General features: G+C 39.8%; 1 long non-coding RNA gene and 1 pseudogene across 3 annotated transcripts; both read right to left on the bottom strand.

The window, feature by feature from the left end:
- Positions 1-58: 58 nt before the first annotated feature.
- On the bottom strand, positions 59-9,842 carry LOC144455329 (uncharacterized). Of its 2 annotated transcripts, none has more exons than XR_013484079.1 (2): positions 9,327-9,842; positions 59-142 (listed from the first exon to the last, which is right to left on the bottom strand). It is a non-coding gene; the product is annotated as an uncharacterized LOC144455329 (long non-coding RNA). The 2 variants fall into 2 exon arrangements; XR_013484125.1 differs by lacking the exon at positions 59-142 and adding an exon at positions 523-744.
- Positions 9,843-10,657: 815 nt separating this feature from the next.
- On the bottom strand, positions 10,658-18,873 carry LOC110204137 (cytochrome P450 2C23-like; annotated as a pseudogene). The gene is made up of 5 exons (XR_013483914.1): positions 18,725-18,873; positions 18,217-18,377; positions 16,856-17,032; positions 12,217-12,357; positions 10,658-11,027 (listed from the first exon to the last, which is right to left on the bottom strand). The product of XR_013483914.1 is annotated as a cytochrome P450 2C23-like (transcript).
- Between the last annotated feature and the right edge of the window lie 583 nt (positions 18,874-19,456).

Here is a 19,456-nt window from a genome sequence, read left to right as displayed (position 1 = left end):
CTGTATGGAACCAATTAGCAGGAATGAAATAATAGCTGTGCTGGGCTAGGTACAGAGATAAGTTTCAAAGAAATTTATTCATGCCTGGAAGTTTATGCCAAGTTCAAAAGAGTCCATGGGCAGTCAACAGGGTCCATGTCTCCTATAACACAAAGAAAGAACTTTATCTCAGTTTGGATCGATCCATAGCTCAGGCAGGATCTCAACTCTGACTGACACTCATTTGTTGTGTGACCTTGTGTAAACCAATCTCTGGCCTCAAATTTCCTAATCTCTAGATTGAGGCAAGCGATGGTTCACTAGATCACACGTCTGAGAGTTCTTGTCCCAGGACTGGATCAGTCTCTTTGTGTGTGTTTGGAAGTTTCAGTAGATTGCTACATGATTTAGTCACTGTTAGCCTCAGTTAGGTCAGTTCTGCAGGTTTGAAGCGAATGAGCTGCTGATTCTCCCTAAGTTTAGGACACCTCCTTTGGGTATTCTACTTCAGGTTTCAAAGCTACATTAAAGGCTAGAACAAAATCCCTGGTCTGCTCCTGCTCCAGAGCATTTTGTTTTTATTGCTCAATACACAGATAAGGTCCATGCTCATAATCGCTCCCTCCGTTCAGGATCTTTGACAGAGCTGCCAGATGGCATGTGTTCCTTTCCCCTGTGCTGAGTCAGGCATCCCCTGGAATCTCTTTCTTTCCTGGTGCTTCCTGCCCTGGAGCTCTGCCTTGGTCCTCTTTCCATACTTGGATTCTGGGAAACAGATCACAAGCCCAGCACAGAGACATAATATGATAATGAAAAGGAACTTCCATTTTCCAGACATCTGCTGGAGAACACTCTGCCTAATGCGAAATAGTTTGATTTGTCCTAGTGAGGATTTCATCTTTCCAGAGGTGGAGGAACCAACAATAAAAAATGTTCCTATTCATATGATTCTTCTTAGCAAGGAGAAAATCTGATCATGTCTGATCATGTCTAGAAGAAACCCCAGTCATTTCCTATTACTCCCAGGATCAAATATAAAATGCTCTCTTTGACTTTTAAGGCACATCACTACCTAACCCCATCCTACATTTCCAGTCTTCTCGCTTGTCACTCCCCTCTGTACACTTAGTCAATAAGTGAATAAACATTTCTTAAGCACCTACTATGTGTCAGGCACTGTGTAAGTGCTGAGAAGACAAAAGGAGATAAAAGACAGTCCCTGCCTTCCCCTGAAAGAGCTTACACACACATACACACACACACACACACACACACACATACACACACATACATGCACACACATACACATAACATACATAGGATAAATACAAAGGAATTATTGGAGGGAAGGCATTAAAATTAAGAGAAGTTTGGAAAACTTCCTGTAGAAGATGGGATTTTAGCTAGGACCTAAGGAAGGAGGAAAAAAAAGGCAACAGTTGGAGGTGAGGAAGGAGAGCATTCCAGCAGTGTAGGATAGCCAGAGAAAATGCCTGGAGCTAACAGATGGAGTGTTATTTTTGTGAACTAGCAGAAGCCCAGAGCACTGGATCAAAAATGTATGTATTAGGGAGTAATATGTAAGAAGACTGAAAAGGCAGGAGGGGGCTAATTTATGATGTGCTTTGAATGCCAGAGTATTCTGTATTTGATCCTAGAGGCCATGGGAAGCCACTGAAGATTATTGAGTGGTGAAGATTAGTGTGTGTGTGTGTGTGTGTGTGTGTGTGTGTGTGTGTGTGTGTCTTGATCACACCAGCATTACAGGAAAATCACTTTAGTGGCTGCGTGGAGGATGGATGGGAGTGGGGAGAGAGGTGAGGCAAGCATTACCCAAGAGCAACCCAGATGCAATTTTCCAGACATGAAGGGCTGGCCTTATAGTGGTGGCAGAATCAGAGGAGAAAAGGGGATGTATATAAAGAATGTTACAAAGGTGAGGGAACATGACAGGTGAACACTTCAACATTCCCCTCCAAACAACTTAAAATGATGCATCACTTTGAAATCTGGAGCAGCGGAGCCAACAAAGAGTTCAGGTGAGACTTCTTCCATTTCAAGAAAAGTGGGAGGTCAGAAGAAGTCTGTGAATACTTGTTCAATAAGCATGGGGACACTTATAGGAACTGATGTAGAATAAACAAACAGAAGAGGAAAATGATATACATGATTATAATAAATACAAGGAAAGAAAGAAGGAAAGAAGTAGGAAGGGAAGAATGGGGGGAGGGAGGGAAAAAGGAATGAAAGCTAACATTTAAAGACCAACTAATTCTGAATCAATTATGAAGGACCTCTGAAGGAAGTTGCTGTCAACATCTAGAAAAAGAACTGATAAATAGAAGTATGTATTGTATGATATGGTTTTACATATATCATATTTTATATGTGTGTAATGGTAGCCTTCTCTAGGGTGTGGTGGTGAGGAAGGAAAACATTAAAAGTGCACAGCACAGAACAAAAGAAAACTTTGAAGGAACCATATAAAAGCAGGTTAACTTTGCAAAAGATGTGTAGTATTTACTATATAGTTTTTTAAACAAGCAAACAGTGTGAAATGGAAATTTATGGTTTTATGCTGTGCTGTATACATAAGAATGTTCTTTTTTTGTGTTTTTGTGTTTTAGTTAAAAATGAAAAAAAATTTAAAAACAAAGATAATTTGCTGGGCAACGCAGCAGGGAAGGATGTATTTTGAACTAGAAGTATTGTAAAAACAAACAATATCAATTAAAAATATTAAAGAGACCCAAGAAGACAGCTAGGCGGCTGCAGTGGACAAAGAGCTGGGCCTGGAGTCAGGAAAACTTGAGTTTAAATCCAGCCTCAGACTTACTAGCTATGTGACCTTGGGTAAGTCCCTTCAGCTTCCTCACATGTAAAATGAGCTGGAGAAGGGAAGGGCAAACCATTCGACTGTCTTTACCAAGAAAACCGCAAATAGGGTCATGAAGAGTAAGACACCAAAGAAAAAACTGGAAAACAAGCAACAAATTAAAAAAGGCAAATTTTGTTGGGTCAATTAAATAAAATAATATTAACCACATATAGAAGATTTTTTAAAAAACACTTTTTAAAATATTAATTCACCTTTTAATGTTGCAATTAAAAGGATGAGACATTTCCAGCTTCCTTCAAAATACTAGATTTATCATTGACTCCTCAGCCCTACCCCTATCCTAAAAGACATAATAAACTTTGGGCATATGAGCTGGCCCCTGTCAGCCACAGGCCCCAACCACAGAGCAATGGACCTGTGGGCATTTGTCATCCCTGGCATTGTGGCTTGTGTTTTTTCCCCTCATCATCCTGTTTCTGTGCAGAGGCAGAGGCAGAGTGGGGAAAATTCCCTCCAGGCCCATCTTCTCTATCTGCCTTTGGGAACTTCCTCCACCTGAACCCACAGAATAACCCCAAGTTCCTCTTCCAGCTAAGGGGGCTCTATTCTGGACTTGGTTTCCACCTGGTAAATCATCAAGAACCTTTCATTCAGGTCTACTGGGTAACACATATTGTGAGACTGCACATGGTGGTACAATCCTTTCCAGTTTGTGGTAACACTGGAACTTTGTAAATATTTGGTTCATTCATTCCAGAATGCACTTAACCATGGCATAATGGAGTCCTGGCACTGCCCCTTAATAGCTGTGACAGTTGGAAAAGTCATTTCACCTTGAGCTTCATGTGTTCCATTTTTTAAAATGGAAGTAATAACTTGGCATTACCTCTATCTTAGAGATATTTGAAGCTAATGCAGAATAGTATCTATAAAGGATTTTCAAATCTTTTTGTAATGCCCTCTTTGCTGCTCATTGGACGCTGTTCTTGAATGCAGATGGGCTGTGGGAGGTGGCAGCTAAGCTGAGAGTAAACATTGTTATTAAGTCTGGGTTCCCAAAGCATCCTTTAGCTCTCAAGAAATGGCAGGAGCTGATTTTATCCCAGTCCTAGGCAGGAAAGGAGAGTAGAGGAAGGAATTAAATAGAGGGAAAACCTGCTAGAGTCTGTGGCAATAATCAGCTTGTTGAAAACAGGACTGGAAATCCAGCTGAGCTCAGTCCTGCCACCCTACCCCAGAGGCCACTCTGGGCACAGACTCATGTCAGCAGCTCCCATATCCTCCAGCACAAGGATGCTTAGTTAAGCTATGACTTTAAGTATCTGCTCACAAGTGAAGGGGAAAGTGTTGACACAGAGTGATTGATAGTGGAACAGAAGGAAATCACTGAAACACCAAGGATAATAAGTAAAAGAGCCACAATGAAGTCCTGTTCCATTACTGCCTCAGGACACAGAGATAACTTGGGACTCTTAAAATATAAACACATAAATAAAGAAACAAACAAATAAATAAATGAATGAATGAATAAATGAATAAATAAATAAGTAAATAAATAAATAAATGAATGAATAAAATTTAAAAATACAAAACGTTAGCAGCTCCCATCAAGCTGGAAAAGATTTGTGAGCATGTTCCTACTATTGTCTGAGAACCAGATGAGCTAGGTTGAGAGAGGTTCAGCACCAGCTTGGCCAGAGAGTCATGAATGATTTGGCTACAGTGACTCAAAGATCACCTACTAAATTATAGGGGGCTCATGGTGGTGGTGGTCTTCACTGGGGGATGAAAGACTTACCTGGAAGAAATCATAGATTGCCAAAGTATTGAAGTGTCAGGCAGTAATGGAGAAGGGAGCATTCCAGGTGTCACAAGAAAAGCCATACTTGCCCCAATCCATCTCAACTACTTTGTACTTTCAGCTAACATCCTAACCAAGCAGAAATGACCCTGTGCTTGGTGAGAGGTGCTTACCAGCTGTCCAAACTCTTAATATGATGGGGTAATTTAGGGCTACCCTCTGCAGCTGTTTGAACTTCTGTTTAAGCAGGCCTCTGAGTAAGTTCTAGGCATTTTAAAATGAAGAGGAAACAATCAGTTTCTCCCACCCATTTTGTTTTCTACCTTTTGGCAACACAGACCTCTCCAAATGAGTGCTTATACAGTCGCTGTGTATCCTCACTTGGGAAGGGAAAAGGAGAAAATGAAGAGTCGTATGTCCTGTGGTCTGTTTAGCTAGCTGTCTGAGGTCCCAAAAAGGCTGCAGTGGGGGAGGGGGAGTCTATGCTGCTCTAACTTGACATCCAGATTGGGGTGCTGCTACAGCAGCCCCAGAGATGACTTCCTGGCTTTCCCCTTTTGTACAGAATTAGCCCCGTCTCTGGCACACATCAGGGAGGCTCCCTAGCCTTCGGGGCCTCTGGGATCTGTGTGGTTATTTCTTGCCTCTGCTCTGTGATCTGGCCGTTGAGCTCTTGTTGCTGTGGTTGTCACCATTGTAACAAATGGAAGGGACACAGGAAGGAGAAGGGGGAATGGGGAGACAACTCGGATCTCTCTGTAAGTGCCCTTTGGCCTGTTCTTCATGTCCCTGGCTAGCCTCCACTGAAAGCCTCTCCTGCACAGGTGATCGTGAACGTACACGAAGAGCAAAAGTGCCAAAGTGCATTCCTGGCCTGCGTTTCTGTTTAAACTCTTCACTGGCAGTATAAGTGACCACTCAGGGCCTGTTGTTCAGCATGGCTAGGTCCAAGTTCAAATAGGAAATCCCTCTGAAACATCAGCAGGTACTTGTATTTGTGCTGCCTATTTCCACTGGATTGGAACCAGTGGCCATATTTTACGTAATTATAACTTACAGAGAATTTGAATGCATGTGATCACCTCAGGAGATTTATTGTCTATAGTAATCAGTATGTAGCTGCAATTCATAGATTGGTATGTCTTATATCGAAGGAATGAGCCAGCAGGCAATGTCCCAAGCTTGGCACACACCATAACCCACTGCACTCTGAAGTTTTTGGCCTGACAGTCCCACCGTTGGAACTAATCCTTTCAGGGGTTGGGGGATGGGGGTGACAGGATGGCAAAGAGGAGCAGACTTCTATGGGAGGTTATGCTTTTATTTTTTTAAATGCTCTTTGTTGTTCAAAACTGTTTCTCCTCCTACCTGTACGACCACTACTTCTCACTCTACTTTACTGTATATTTATTGTGCTATGTGGACTGCTAGTGCCCCCATGGCATTGATCTTCTTTGCTCCTATTTTTTTCTCTATGCTCTCACTTGGAAATCTCATCAGCTCCCATGGATTTTCATCACTGGATCAATATACCCAGGTCTAGGATGTTTTCTGAGCTCCAGTCCCACATTGCTAATTGCTTACTGGACAGTTTGGAACTGCATGTGCTCAATATCACTGAGATTAAACTTCTTTTCCCCCTAAAACCAGCCACTTCTGAACTTTCTCATTTCCATTGAGGGGACTTTTATCTTTCTAGTTCATAGTGTCAAGGTTGAAACTCAACTCTTCTCTCTCATTCCACATATCCAATTAGTCACCAAATCTTGTTAATTTCTTCTTCTTCAACAGCTCTGGCTTCCTTTCAGACTCAGCTGAAAACTCACCTTCTGCCAGAAGCCTTTCTCCTTCGCCCACCATATCTTCTCCTTTAAGGCTACCTTCCATTTACTCTGTACTATCACATGTATACTGATTTAGCTCGATGTGGTCTCCTTCATTAAAACAAAAACTTGTTGAAGGCAGGACCTGGTTTTGCTTTTCTCTCCCTCTCTCTCTCTCTCTCTTTTTTTTTTTTTGGTGTCCTTGTGTTTAACACAATTCTTGGCACAAAGTAGGCATTTAATAAATTGATTGCTATTAAGCACTAATGGTATTGGAGGCATCGTGTTGGCCCTAATGAGAAAGAATGAAAACCACAGCTGTCCCTGCTTCTCAAAGGAGCTTACGTTCAGTAACTCCAAATTACCTCCACAGGAAACTCATGTTTCTTAGCTGGGAAATCAAAGCTTCTCATAACATGGCTCCAGCCTCCCTTCTAAGCCTCATCTCATACTTATTCCCTCCAGTCATTTATACTATGTCCAAACTGGATAGATCTCCAAGGCCCAATGCTCCACTTTGACTTGCAGAGTTCCCTGTGTCTGGCACATTCTCTCTCCTGCATTGTGTCCTATTAAAGTCATGCTCATTCTTTACAGCCCAATTCAAAAATTACTTCCTCCACAATGCTCTTGTATAACTGTAATAGCTCTATAGCAGCTCTGTAATAGTAGAACTGGAATAGCTCAGTAGTAACCACTTTTCTTTCTCTTGGGCTTCATACAACCTTCATTCATATTGAATACCTCTTTTACTGTGTACTATTTTTGTCTGTTTTAATTCAGTCTAACAAATATATTTTTTGATAACTGAGGGACAATTTATTTTTCATGGTTAATTTATACCAGCATAATATAAATGATCAAGACACCTAAATCAACCTAAATAATTAAGTGTTATACCAATAAAAAATCAAAACATTTATTTCTTCTTTTGAATTTTCATATTTCATTTTTCCATGTTTCATTTAAAAATAATTTTTAACCTTTTCGTTTTATAATTTTGAGTTCAAAATTCTTTCCTACCCTACCTTGCCTCCTCCATAATTGAGATTTTTGTGCCTCTTTTGCCATTTTACTTATTCTGTTCTTTAAAGAGCTGTTTTCTTTTTGTATCACTCTCATCTTTTCTCACAATTTATCCTCTACCTCTCTTATTTGATTTTAAAAAATTCTTTTTAAGATCTTACATGAGATCTTTTTGAGTCTGAGACTAATTCATTTTTTGTTTGAGCCTTTGCATGTGGCCTTTGATATTCTTGTCCTTTTCTGAGTTTATGTTTTGACCTTCTTTGTCACCATGGTAACTTTCTGTGGTCAGAGCCTTGTTTCTGTTGTTGTTGCTTGTTTGCCCTGACTATTTCTTGACTTTTAACTTTACGTTAAACGTGAGCTCTCCTCTCAGGGTAGAGAGGTGTACTGTCTGAAGCTTAAGGTTTTTTCTCTCTTGTTTTCAAAAATTACTCGTGGGAGTCTGTAAGTTTCAAATTCTTCTGAGGTGATATGATATAAGGAGAAGTGTGGTCACTGCCCTCCTCACTTTACTCCTCTCTGACCACTAAAGGATGATCATTTTCTCTTTTGCATGGAGGCCAGCACTTTTCACTTACATGTGTGGTGCCCAAAGTCTCATTAATACATTCTCAGGCAACCACTTTCAGATTCCTAATCTTGGCAATAAAAATCATCCTATTAAAAATTCAGAAATGGTTGCAATTCTCCAGCCTCTGGATCCTACTCCTAGGGAGAATTCGCTCTCTGTATCCATTGCTCATTCGGACGATAGGAGGATCATTGCTAATTTCATATAAATGAAATGTAGAAAAGCTCTCTTAAGCAGGGTAAAGGCACACATTTTAATATGTATTCTCTTTTCTTCTTTGCTTTTCCCTTGTTCCTATCTTCAGCTTGGGGTAAGTTAAGAGGATAAAAGAAGGGAAAGGATTTCCATAGCATCCCCAAGGAACAAAGGGATAAGAAAGGAGAAAGACACCTTAGCTCATTAGCCTGATCATTAGGTAGCATTCAAAGCAGTTCTGTAGATGGGGGGAGTTGTCTGGTTTGTGTATATACATGCATCTATACATACATACATACATACATACATACATATATGTGTGTTCCTATCCTCTCTAATCTTCCTCACTCATTTTGTTTTTCTTTTCTTTTTTCTACATAGTTTAATGCTGAGAGATTTCCATCCCTCTTAGACTGAGTGCTCCTATAGGATTTAAGTTCAAAGGAGGTGAGTTATCCTTTCTCTAAAGGCTATGGAATCTGTTCTCCCCCCTAATCTCAGTTCTCTGTTAACCTATAATCAGCTCCTTCTCCTCTGTCACAAATTCTAAGATGCCAAAGTCAACTCTCAAATGGTCCTTTAATGTCCATCCCAGTAATCAATTTATCTTTCATGACAATTGACATTTTACTTTTTGAAACATGATTTTTTTTTAGGTAAGTCGGTTTTTTAGGGAAGTCAGAATATTATGAGCTATGTTTTGAGGAGGAGAGACAGAGACTGAGTGTCAGAGACAGAAAGAGAAGACACAGAGATATTATTAGTTATAATTCAACCATTAATGGCCATAAGGAGAAGGAAGGAATTCCTTCTTCACAACATTCTTCTCACAGTAACCCCTTGTGTAGTGGATCTTGCAATGGAATTAGAGGGCAGGTGAGCCAGCCAAGAGGCTCAGCTCATCTATTCAGGGCTCTGAGAAAAAGCCAGGTCACGGGAATACTAGAAAAGACATTGTATGTCATGTCAGAGTGGGCTATGTGTCTTCAGAAGAACTGCCAGGAGAAGACTCAGCCAGAGGAGAGTGGGAGAGAGAGTGGGATTCTCCTTTTAGGGTGAGAGGTAGAGATGAGAAGGGTTTCTTTTTACCAATAGAAAAAGGCATGAAGTGGTCACTTTTCTTGAATTTCCCGTTCTCATCCAGGAAGTGCTGTGGGTCAAACTGGTCAGCCTTGGGAAACTCTTTCTTGTCATGCAACACTGGGGTGAGCAGTGGGAATATTGTTGTGCCCTAAACGGAAGAAATTCCAGAGGAGAGTTAGGTATCATTACGAATATCCTTTGTAGTCTTGTCCCAAGAATCTTCAGAGACTCACTATGTTCTCTAGTACAAAATGCATACTTCTTTGCATGTGCATGAGATGTCACGCCATTAAGAATCTGCTTAGGCCCCAGTCTAGCTTTCCAGAGTGATGTCCCCATTATTGTCCCCATCAAGCCTTCCTTGGGGCTCCAGCTGAACTAGTCCAGCTGCTGTTCCCCATCCACAAAGCCCCATCTGTGGTCTTCATGCCTTTATAGTGACCATGTCCCACACCTGGAAGCCACTCCTTGCTCACTTCAGCCTTTTAGATTCCCCAGCTTTCTTCAAGGATTGGCCTGGGTAACCCCTTACAGGAAACCTTGGCTGAGGTGCTAAGCTCTTTGTGCTCTCCCTACCCTCATTTTTTCATACATCATGTGTGCACCTGCTGCCTGTGGGACTCTGGGCAGAACATGTCAATGGCCAGTGCCCAGGCAATGCTTAAAACTCTAGGGGCAGACCAGGCTACCTCCTGAGGGAGTTTCTTCAGCAAGAAGCCACTTTGCCAATCAAATCACAGCTTGGGTCTGAAGGAAAGAAATAATACTTTAGGCTGACTTTCCTGGTTCCAAACTCAGCTCCCTCCTGCACAAGCCAAAGTCTTCAATGGTCAAAAACCCTTCTATTCTCGCCTTGTTTCAATAGCACTTGGCCTAGCAAATTTCACATAGTAAGTTCTTACTGAAGCCTTCATGATTTCAACTGAAACAATGCCTCAGTGGGGTACATTAAATGTGAAGTTAGGTGTGATGCTCCCTTCACTTTTCCTTGAGGGAGAATAGTTTTGCTCAGCCATTGCTAGGAAACTTCAATCTAATTCATTTTAATTCATTCACTGTTTATTTAGCAACCCCGAAAGCAGTATTTTAGAGTCTAAAGACCTAGGTTCAAGTCTCAGCTCCAACACTGAAATGATCTTAGGGAAGTCATTACACCTGAAAATCAATGTCCCTATCTACACAATGGGACAGAGAATAGTATTATACATTCTGCTTCACTGCCTAGTAAGAGAAAAGGACAAAAACATTTCTCTTGAGCAACCTCACCCTGTTACGTTCCCTGTACATTTTCTTTCCAGAGCATTACTGTGGTGAATGAGAAGCAGGAAGAACAGAGATAAGGGCACACTTTTCTCTTATTCTTCATTTAGCACCACATGCAAGTAGGCTGTATGTAATAAAGCACTGCCTCAAGGAGAACTTTAAGTGAGATCATGACAATGGGACTCCATTTTCTCATGTCCATGATGAGATCATTGGAATAAATAATGTTTAACATCCCATTCTCCCAAGACTACTGACTTTGGGAGGATATATTGTTGGAAATGGATGTCCTGGTTCACTGCATGGGGTACGTTGAGAGGTACAGGTCAATGAATCTTTGCACTTCATGCACCACAGCATCCATATAGGGCATATCTTGTCTGTCCTTTATGGAAGGAAGTCGATTATGTCCAATCACACGTCCAATTTCCTCATGAATTTTTGCTGCAGAGACAAAAAATACAAATCACCACTCAATGTTCCACTCTCCTGGGAATGCTCAACTGAGCCTGTGTGGAATATCTGCCTGTGTTAGGACCTAAGATGATTCTCACATGGGCTCAGTGTCCTCCTCCTACTCAGTCAAGGATACAAAGGCTTCTGTAACAGCAATAGGATAAACTTCCATGATTTACTGGATGGAGTCAGAAAGAATTGTGTTTACATTTCTCTTTAGACACTACCTGTGTAAATTCAGGCAAGTCATTAAATCTATGTAAGCCTCATTTTGTTATCTGAAAAATGAGGATCATAATTATCTGTCTTCTAAGGTTCCTTACTCCTCTAACCCTATTATCGTATGATTTATAAAATGGAGATTAAAAACTGCACCTCCCTTAGCAGGCATCAAATGAAATTACATGTTAACTTATTTGTAACCTCACATTCTTTATGATTATTATGCCAGCTTTTTGTCAAAGCAAGTATGCCTTCATTTGAATTTGATAGTGCTGGTGATGGCATTATCATCTTGATTTAAACCATTCACCAGCTCTGTATCTAAGCTCCTGTCTCAATACCCTGAGCTGCTGAGGCATAGAATCTCAGCATTACAGGTGACATGTTTTCACCTAGGGCCATCCATAGCTGAACAGGAATCCTGACTCTAATGGACTGAACAAAGGGTCAACCAGCCTTTGCTTGAGAATCTCTAGTAAGCAAGAACTCACTATTTCCTGCGCAGCTGAATGGACTTTGGAGAATTTTAATAGTTGGTAAGTCTTTCCTTACATGAAGTCTCCATTTGTCAATTTGTAAGGTCTACCTATGGTTCCTACTTCTGCCTCCTTAGATCCAGCAGTACTACGCCTGGCAGAAGGCAAGCCATTTGAGGAAAGGGGTGTTTCATTTGAGTCTTTATATGCTAAGCATAGAACTGAGGGTGCACAGTGGGAGCTTTATATGTGCTGTTTAAAGTGAATTGAATTCCCCATAATACACCGCCACATGCTTAAATAACAAACAGGTCTTGTTCAAGGGTCCTGTTTTCTTCAATATGCTACTGTCTGACCTGTTGCTGATCTGTGAGGAAGTCATGCAAATCCAATAGGGGAAAGCAGAGGCAGCTCCTGAGCAAGCTGCAGGGATGGGAAAGCAAGCCTGGTCTGAAAGCATGGCAATTCCTGTACTTTACCTTGGACCTCAGGATGTTTCAGAATGAGCAGCAGGCCATATCTTACGGTGCTGTGCGTTGTCACTGTTCCTGCCTAAATAAATCTCTTCCTGTCATTTTTAGATTTTCCAAGTCAAATTCAGACTGGGGATTATCTTTCTCCTAAAGGAGAGATACAAAATAGATTAAGTAATGAGAGACAGCAGGGAAAGCCATTAGTAACCATGTGAAGCTCTTAAAGTTTGTCCTAGGAGCCCTCCCCCACCTTCATTTCCCCACTCTTAAACAGAATAACCTTCCTAATGCTCTTAGGTTTCCCCTGTTCATCCACAGGCTTACCTTTCCTAGGCAACCTTCTTCCCATCCAGAAACATGATATAGTGAATAGAGCACTAGGCTTGAATCAGGAAGATCTGAATTAAACTTTATTCTCAGCTAAGGGGTCTGTGTCCATGGGAAAGTCATTTAATTTTTCTGGGCCTCAGTTTCCTCATATATAACAGGAGAGAGCTGGATCTTTCAGCTCTCTATTTATTATCTATGATATATGTGGCATGGTGAGGACCTGATAAAGCAATTCACTTAAAAAGTTTATAACCTGCTAAGAGACCTCGCATGCAGATACTTTTACTACAAAGCAGGACAGCATTTTATTCAAAAAAAAAAAAGAAGGGATTTCAGATTTTCAGAACAGGGAACTGAGAGAAAAGTCTTGGGGCAGAAGAATACAGAATTTCAAATTTTGTAGGGAGACGGAAATTCAACCAGCCAATCTGTAACTGATCAGAAGTTTCCTTTTCAAAATCTCCCTTAAGTGGTCAGCCAGCCCCACATTGAAGACTTCCGTACATGGGGAATTTATTACTTAATGAAGAAATGTATTACATCTTGGACATTATCCCCTTGTGTGGAGATTAAATGTGTCTCTGTAACTTCAAATGACTGTTATGAGTTCTGCCTTCTGGGAAATGAGGAACCAAAGGAATTCTAACCCTTTTCTGGGACAGCCCTTAAAATTAGGTGGCTGCTAAGACTCCTTCCAACCCACAGATTCTATGAAATTCTATGAAATACGCAAGCTCCTAGGATTTATAGCTAGGACGCATCTTGGAGATCAACTGGCCTAGCACATTCATTTTGAAGAAAAAGAACTTGAGGCCTACAGAGGTGAAACAATAATATTAAAATGAAAGCAGATGAAGTTATAGTACTAAATAAGTAATCCTGCAAATATAACCTTCATCCTGAATAAAATAAGATGGACTTACAGCCATCAATCTTGTAAAAATGAACAATTTTGAAAGATTTATGAACTCATGTCAGTTCAACTAGCAAACATGAGCACAGAGGACTAATGATGAAGAATGGTACCTGCCTTCTGAGAGAGAATTCATGGACTAGTATGTAGAAAGGGACACATTTTTGGACATGGCCAGTATAGAAATGTATTTTTCTTGATTATGCTTGTTTGTTAAGAAGGTTATTATTTGTCTTTTTTCATTGGGTGGGAGAAAATAAATATTTGGTAAAAGAAGATGGACTTCAAGAAAAAAGGGTGGGTTTCAGGCATTTCCTGAAAAACAGAAACTCAAGATGAGTCAATTATTTGACCTGCAAAACTTCAAACCAGACAAGCATAAAGTAAATAAATTAATGAGAAAAGATAAAGCAATGGAATCAATACTCTCATGCTTGTATGTCAGCTTAACACTATTTTTAAAAAATCTCCCATTGGCCCAGGGCCCCTGGAAAAAAACTGAAAATTGCAGAGGCAATAGAAACAGAGTGGCAATATATGGAAGGAGGGTGTTAAAAAGTTCTTAAGGATACCTTCATTTCAACCTGAAAGAAAGTCTCTAGTGAACAGTTCAATGATGTACACCTGGTTCTGTAGTGTTTAACATTTTTGTCAGTATATGAAATCAGTCAATCAACAAGGAAGTATCAAATGTATTTTCTGTGCCAAGCAGAATGCCAGGTAATGGCGATATAAAAGCAAAGGATAAAACTAAGACAGCCCCTACCCTCTGGGAGTTTCGATTCTACTGAAGGAATACAATACATATAAATATAAGTACACATGGGATCCATGGAAAATAAATGCACGAATATTTGGGGGTGGGATATTAACAACAGGAAGAATAAGAGAAAGCTACTTGAAAGAGGTAGCAGCTGAGTGTGAACGGATATTAGGGCTGCTAAGAGTTGAGGAAAGAGAGTGAGAGCATTCCAGGGAGGGGGGCCAGACTGTATAAAGGTAAAGAGGCAAAAGATGGAATATTGTGTACAAAGAAGAGCAAGCAGGGCAGCTTGGCTGGGGCACAGAGGGAGGCTGTGAGAGGGAAGAATGTGTAACCAGCCTAGAAAGAGAGGCTGCAGCCAAATTGTGAAGGGCTTTAAATGCCAAATACATGAGTTAGTGTTTTCTTAGGAGCCTGAAGCTTCTATCATGGGAATAACCCAGAGAGTCTTGCACTTTATGCATGTTTACTTGGCAGATTTGTGAAGAATGGATTGAGGGTCTGGATGCTTGGAGAGCTGGTAGGAGAGAATTGTCACTGTCTGGGTAAGAGATGCTGGTGATCTGAACTAAGGTGGTTATGATGTGAATACAGAGAGGAAAGAGTTCATGACACTGCCATGATGGTGTTGGGGGGAGAGAACACATTTACTCTCTCCTCCCCACCTCCAGCCCTGAATTCTCATGACTTACTTGGGCAATCAAGAAAGATCTTCTTCCACATTGTTTAATGCTCCCAAACCCAGTTTTCCTTCTAGGGGCTGTTTAATGCATTGATTGCAGGGATGGGGAGCCTGCAGATGTCAGGCCACATGTAGCCTTCTAGATCCTTAAGTGTGGCCTTTTCACTGAATCCAAATTTTAGATTTGTTCTGTAAAATTAGAAGGCCACATGTGGCCTGAAGGACACAGGCTCCCCACCCCTGATTTACACTCTAAAGGAAGGCAGGAAAGAAGTATTTATGAAGCATCTAAATGTGCTAAGCACCTTACAAATAGTATTTCATTTGATCTTTACAATGACCATAGGGGTCGATATTATTATATTCATCTTGCAACTGAAGAAATGAAGGAAGACAGAGGTTAAGTGACTTGCTCAGAGTTATACTATACACTATACTATATTATATTATATGATATTATATGATATTATGTGATATTATGTGATATTATGTGATTTATGTGATATTATTATATTATATTATTATATTATTATCGTATGTATTACTGTATCGTATTGTATTATTTATCGTATTATTATTACATTACATTATATTATATTACATTATATTACATTATATTAATTATATTACATTAATTAATTATACATTATATTATAATTATATATTATTATATTATATTATATTATATTATTTATTTATATTATATTTATATATTATATTATTTATATTATATTTATTATATTATATTATATTATATTAATACTATACTATATTATACTATACTATACTATACTATATTATATTATATTAATACTATACTGTATTATACTATACTATACTATACTATACTATACTATACTATACTATACTATACTATACTATGCTTTGCTATACTATAATATAATATACTATACTATACTATACTATCTATACTATACTATACTATACTATACTATACTATACCATGTCTGACTCCAGATTTGAACACAAGTCTTTTGGACTTCAGGCTTGGCACTCTATCCATACCACAACCTAGCTTCCTGTATCAGTCTGAGTGGAACCATGTAGGACTGGAGGACAGTTAAGGATTAACTAGAATGTTGGGCTGATGTCCTGATGACAACTCTGAGCTGGGGAGATTATGAGATACCGTAAGTGCTTTATTTGTTTTCTGAATAGGTTTTGGGTTTCTGGGAGGCTTTTGTATCATCTTCATTTTTCTGTGAGGCAAAATTAATACTGTTCCCTTCCTGAAATTAATTAATTTTGAGTGATTTTATAGAGAAAATTATAGCTAGATTTTGAGCTAGTATTTGTATAATGTTTAAAAGTTCACCACGTCCTTTAGAAAATTATCGTCATGACCATTCTGGGAGACAAATGCTATTATCCCCATTTTACAAATGAGGATTATGACTTACCCAGGATTACACAGCTAAGAAGTGTCTGAATTTGGCTTTGAACTCAAGTCTTTTTGACTCCAAGCCCTGCTCTGCATCCCATTTCTCCTGTTTAGAGCTTACTTTGTATACATTTGTTTACATATAATCTCCCCCATAAGACTGTGAACTCTTTGAGGGCAGGGGCTGTCTTTTGCCTCTTTTGTGTCTTTGGCACTAAGCGGAGTGCCTGGCATATAGTAGTTGCTTGGTAAATATTTATTAGTTGATTCCTATTATCACTCTCCAATACAATATCCCCTTCCAAACAGGAAAGTCCAGATCACCAGCTCATCACCCAGAAAAGCAGAACTCTTCCAATCTCATTTTTCCATCCAGACTTCAGATAAGGGATACGAGCAGACCAAAGACCAGTTACTAGAAAGCCAGTGGCATCCTTGGGGGATGTGGGTACTTTGAGGTTCTCTCTCATGTCCCTTTCTGTGCTTGTGGCCTGTAAGAATCCTTGGAATATCAGCCTTACTCAACAAGTAAGGTGCTTCCCCCATGCATCTTACCTGCTGCATTTTGGAGAGGTAGCAGTCAATGTAGTCCTGAGGGTTGTTGGGGTCCAGGACCTTCTGATGCTCTTTCACTCTTTCCAAAATGAAATCTTTAAGTTCCTCATTAATTTTTAAAATTCTTTTGTGCTCTCCAGGGAGGTATGTTCCGAATGCTGGTAAAAAGTTGTAGAGCTGCATACACACACCCCAAACCAAAACAAACACATGTGAATTTACTGTCATGAAGAAACTATTTAAAATCTCTCATTATAAATTAGAGATTCCATTTCTTTTTTAAATTTAATTAAATTTTTCATTGACAAAATATATTTTCTCTCTCATCTTCACTGCACATTGGTACAAACAAAAAAGAAAAACAAAACCATCCAAGAAAATACACATAATGAGGCAAAACAAATCCCCACCTTGTCAAGAGGTTCATAAATCCTCTCAAATCTAACCTTAAGTTGTCAAATATCTCAAAACTAATCTATCTGGTGCTGTGCTACCCACTGAGGTGACCAGATGGCATAATATTTTGTCGTTGTTCAAAAGAAGCTCATATTTGAGTTAAGGGGAAATCTACTTGCCTTCGAATGGCCAACATGAAAAAAAAAAAGAAGATAAACAGGCACCAAGGTATGCAATTAATTCAGTTCAATTCACGTTAAGTTAATAAAATGCATCAAGCATTTTTTCCGTACTCACTATGAACCAAGTCCTAGGCTATGGTGCTATAGACAACAATGAAGCAGTCTTCATCCTCAAAAAATTTACATTCTACCACAGAAGGGTTTAGCTAGAGTACCTATTCCAGACTGTAAGTACATATTCCAGAATGTAAATGGAACAGAACATAGGCAAAGGAAAAGAAAGCTTGTTTTTCAGCTGGATGAGGATCTTCAGTTCTGGCTTCAGTGGATGAAGGTTTTCATCCTACATGTCCATCCATTGTAGAGGCAGAGCCAGATCACCACCAGAATCAGTGTAGGTACTCATCTAAGTGGCTTGCCCTTCCTATTCTCTCCTGGATATCCTGGGCAGGTTCTTTTTTGATAACTCTTTTACTTGGTCACATCTGTGAAGAGATACCCCAGGCGCCAGTCAAACACTTCTCCATATAACTTCAATTTTAATGATCTACATCTAGTGCAGGTGCCAACTAGGAACAGGATATCTACCTAATAGCTTATGTGAGAGCCAAAGATATTGCATGATGTTATTGTCCTTGAGTGACATGTGTGTGTGTGAATGTGTGTGTGTGTGTTCTCATGAGCGTTGGGACCTTGGCTAAGAGATGAGAGGCTATGGTATATTGATCTTGTTGCTGAAACTCAGCAAACAACCACAGAATAAGAAGAGAGTTCTGGCCTTACCTGTATCCATGGTTCGTTAACGAGGCGGAAGTTTTCATTTAACAAGTTTATCAGATGGAGAAATTTCTCATCATTGTACTTGAATCGGTCACGGAAGAGGATAGAGCAGATCACATTGCATGGTGCACAGCTAAGGATGAAGGTGGGATCAGTGGGCTGACCTAATGTGGAGACAAGTTACCAAAGGGGGGAAAAAGCAACTTTAATAGAAATGTTTCCAATCAGATGGGATATGGGCATCATACTTAGATAGGGTGCTTAGTTCTTTAAAGGCTAATGAATATTATTCTCCTGGACGATGTCTTTACTTATAGGGAGGCTAGATAAACTTATAATGCCTGAGCACAAGAAAAAAGAAGGGAGTTTTCTGACCCGGCAGAGTTATTATCTGGTAAGTAGATGAAGGCAGAGACTTTTAAAATGATTCCCAAAGCAAATAGCATTTAGGACTGGGAGTAGGTGAGCAGTTGGACCCTACATGCCCAGGAAGAAAGAACTGAAAACCAACCCTTTGTTTTCCTGAGCTCCTCCACCAGGCATTGGGCTTCTTCTTGAACTCGCTCTTCAACGCTTCTCTTCCCCATCCCAAAGTTCCTTAGGGTCGTCAGGGTAAATCTGCGGTGTTGTTTCCACCTCTCTCCACTACTGAAAATAATCCTAGGTAGAAGAGAAGAGGACATTGGTTATTCTTACATTGGAAGGGGGAGGGCACAGTGTGTATGATGGCTATGGAGTTTCTGGCTTAGTTCATTGATCAAGTTTAATTTTATTCACTTCAAACTAAAATACAATGACAGAATGGCAGGTACCAGGTACCTACTACATGAAGGTCTTCTGCTAGGTACTGAGAATAGAACAATTAAAATGAAACCAGTAACTATGTTCCAGAGGAGGACGTTCTACTGGAGATACTTTGCCATACATTTTGCTTTTCTGTGACTCTTTTCAGAAAACTAAACTTACCATGTCCTTTGGCTACATCTCCAAACATTGGTAAGATCCTCTATCCATAAAATTATCTCCATGATCAATTAGAGCTTCCTTCATAATGTTATATCCATGTAGCACCACAACACGCCGGGTTCCAATATGAAGAGTATAGATGGGGCCATATTTTTCAGCCAGCTGTGAAAATGCCAAGAAACAGGATGAATTCAGTGTGAAACTTTAGAAAGTGAGAATTTCTCCTCACAACTGCTTCATAACATGCCATATGCATGAGTTCATGTACGCAGGCAAG

This window comes from Phascolarctos cinereus, unplaced genomic scaffold (genome assembly GCF_003287225.1).
Source record: "Phascolarctos cinereus isolate Bilbo 61053 unplaced genomic scaffold, phaCin_HiC Scaffold_116;HRSCAF=667, whole genome shotgun sequence".
Lineage (NCBI taxonomy): Eukaryota > Metazoa > Chordata > Mammalia > Diprotodontia > Phascolarctidae > Phascolarctos > Phascolarctos cinereus.
Note: the sequence above shows the minus strand (reverse complement) of the source record. Positions and strands in the feature narration are given on the sequence as shown.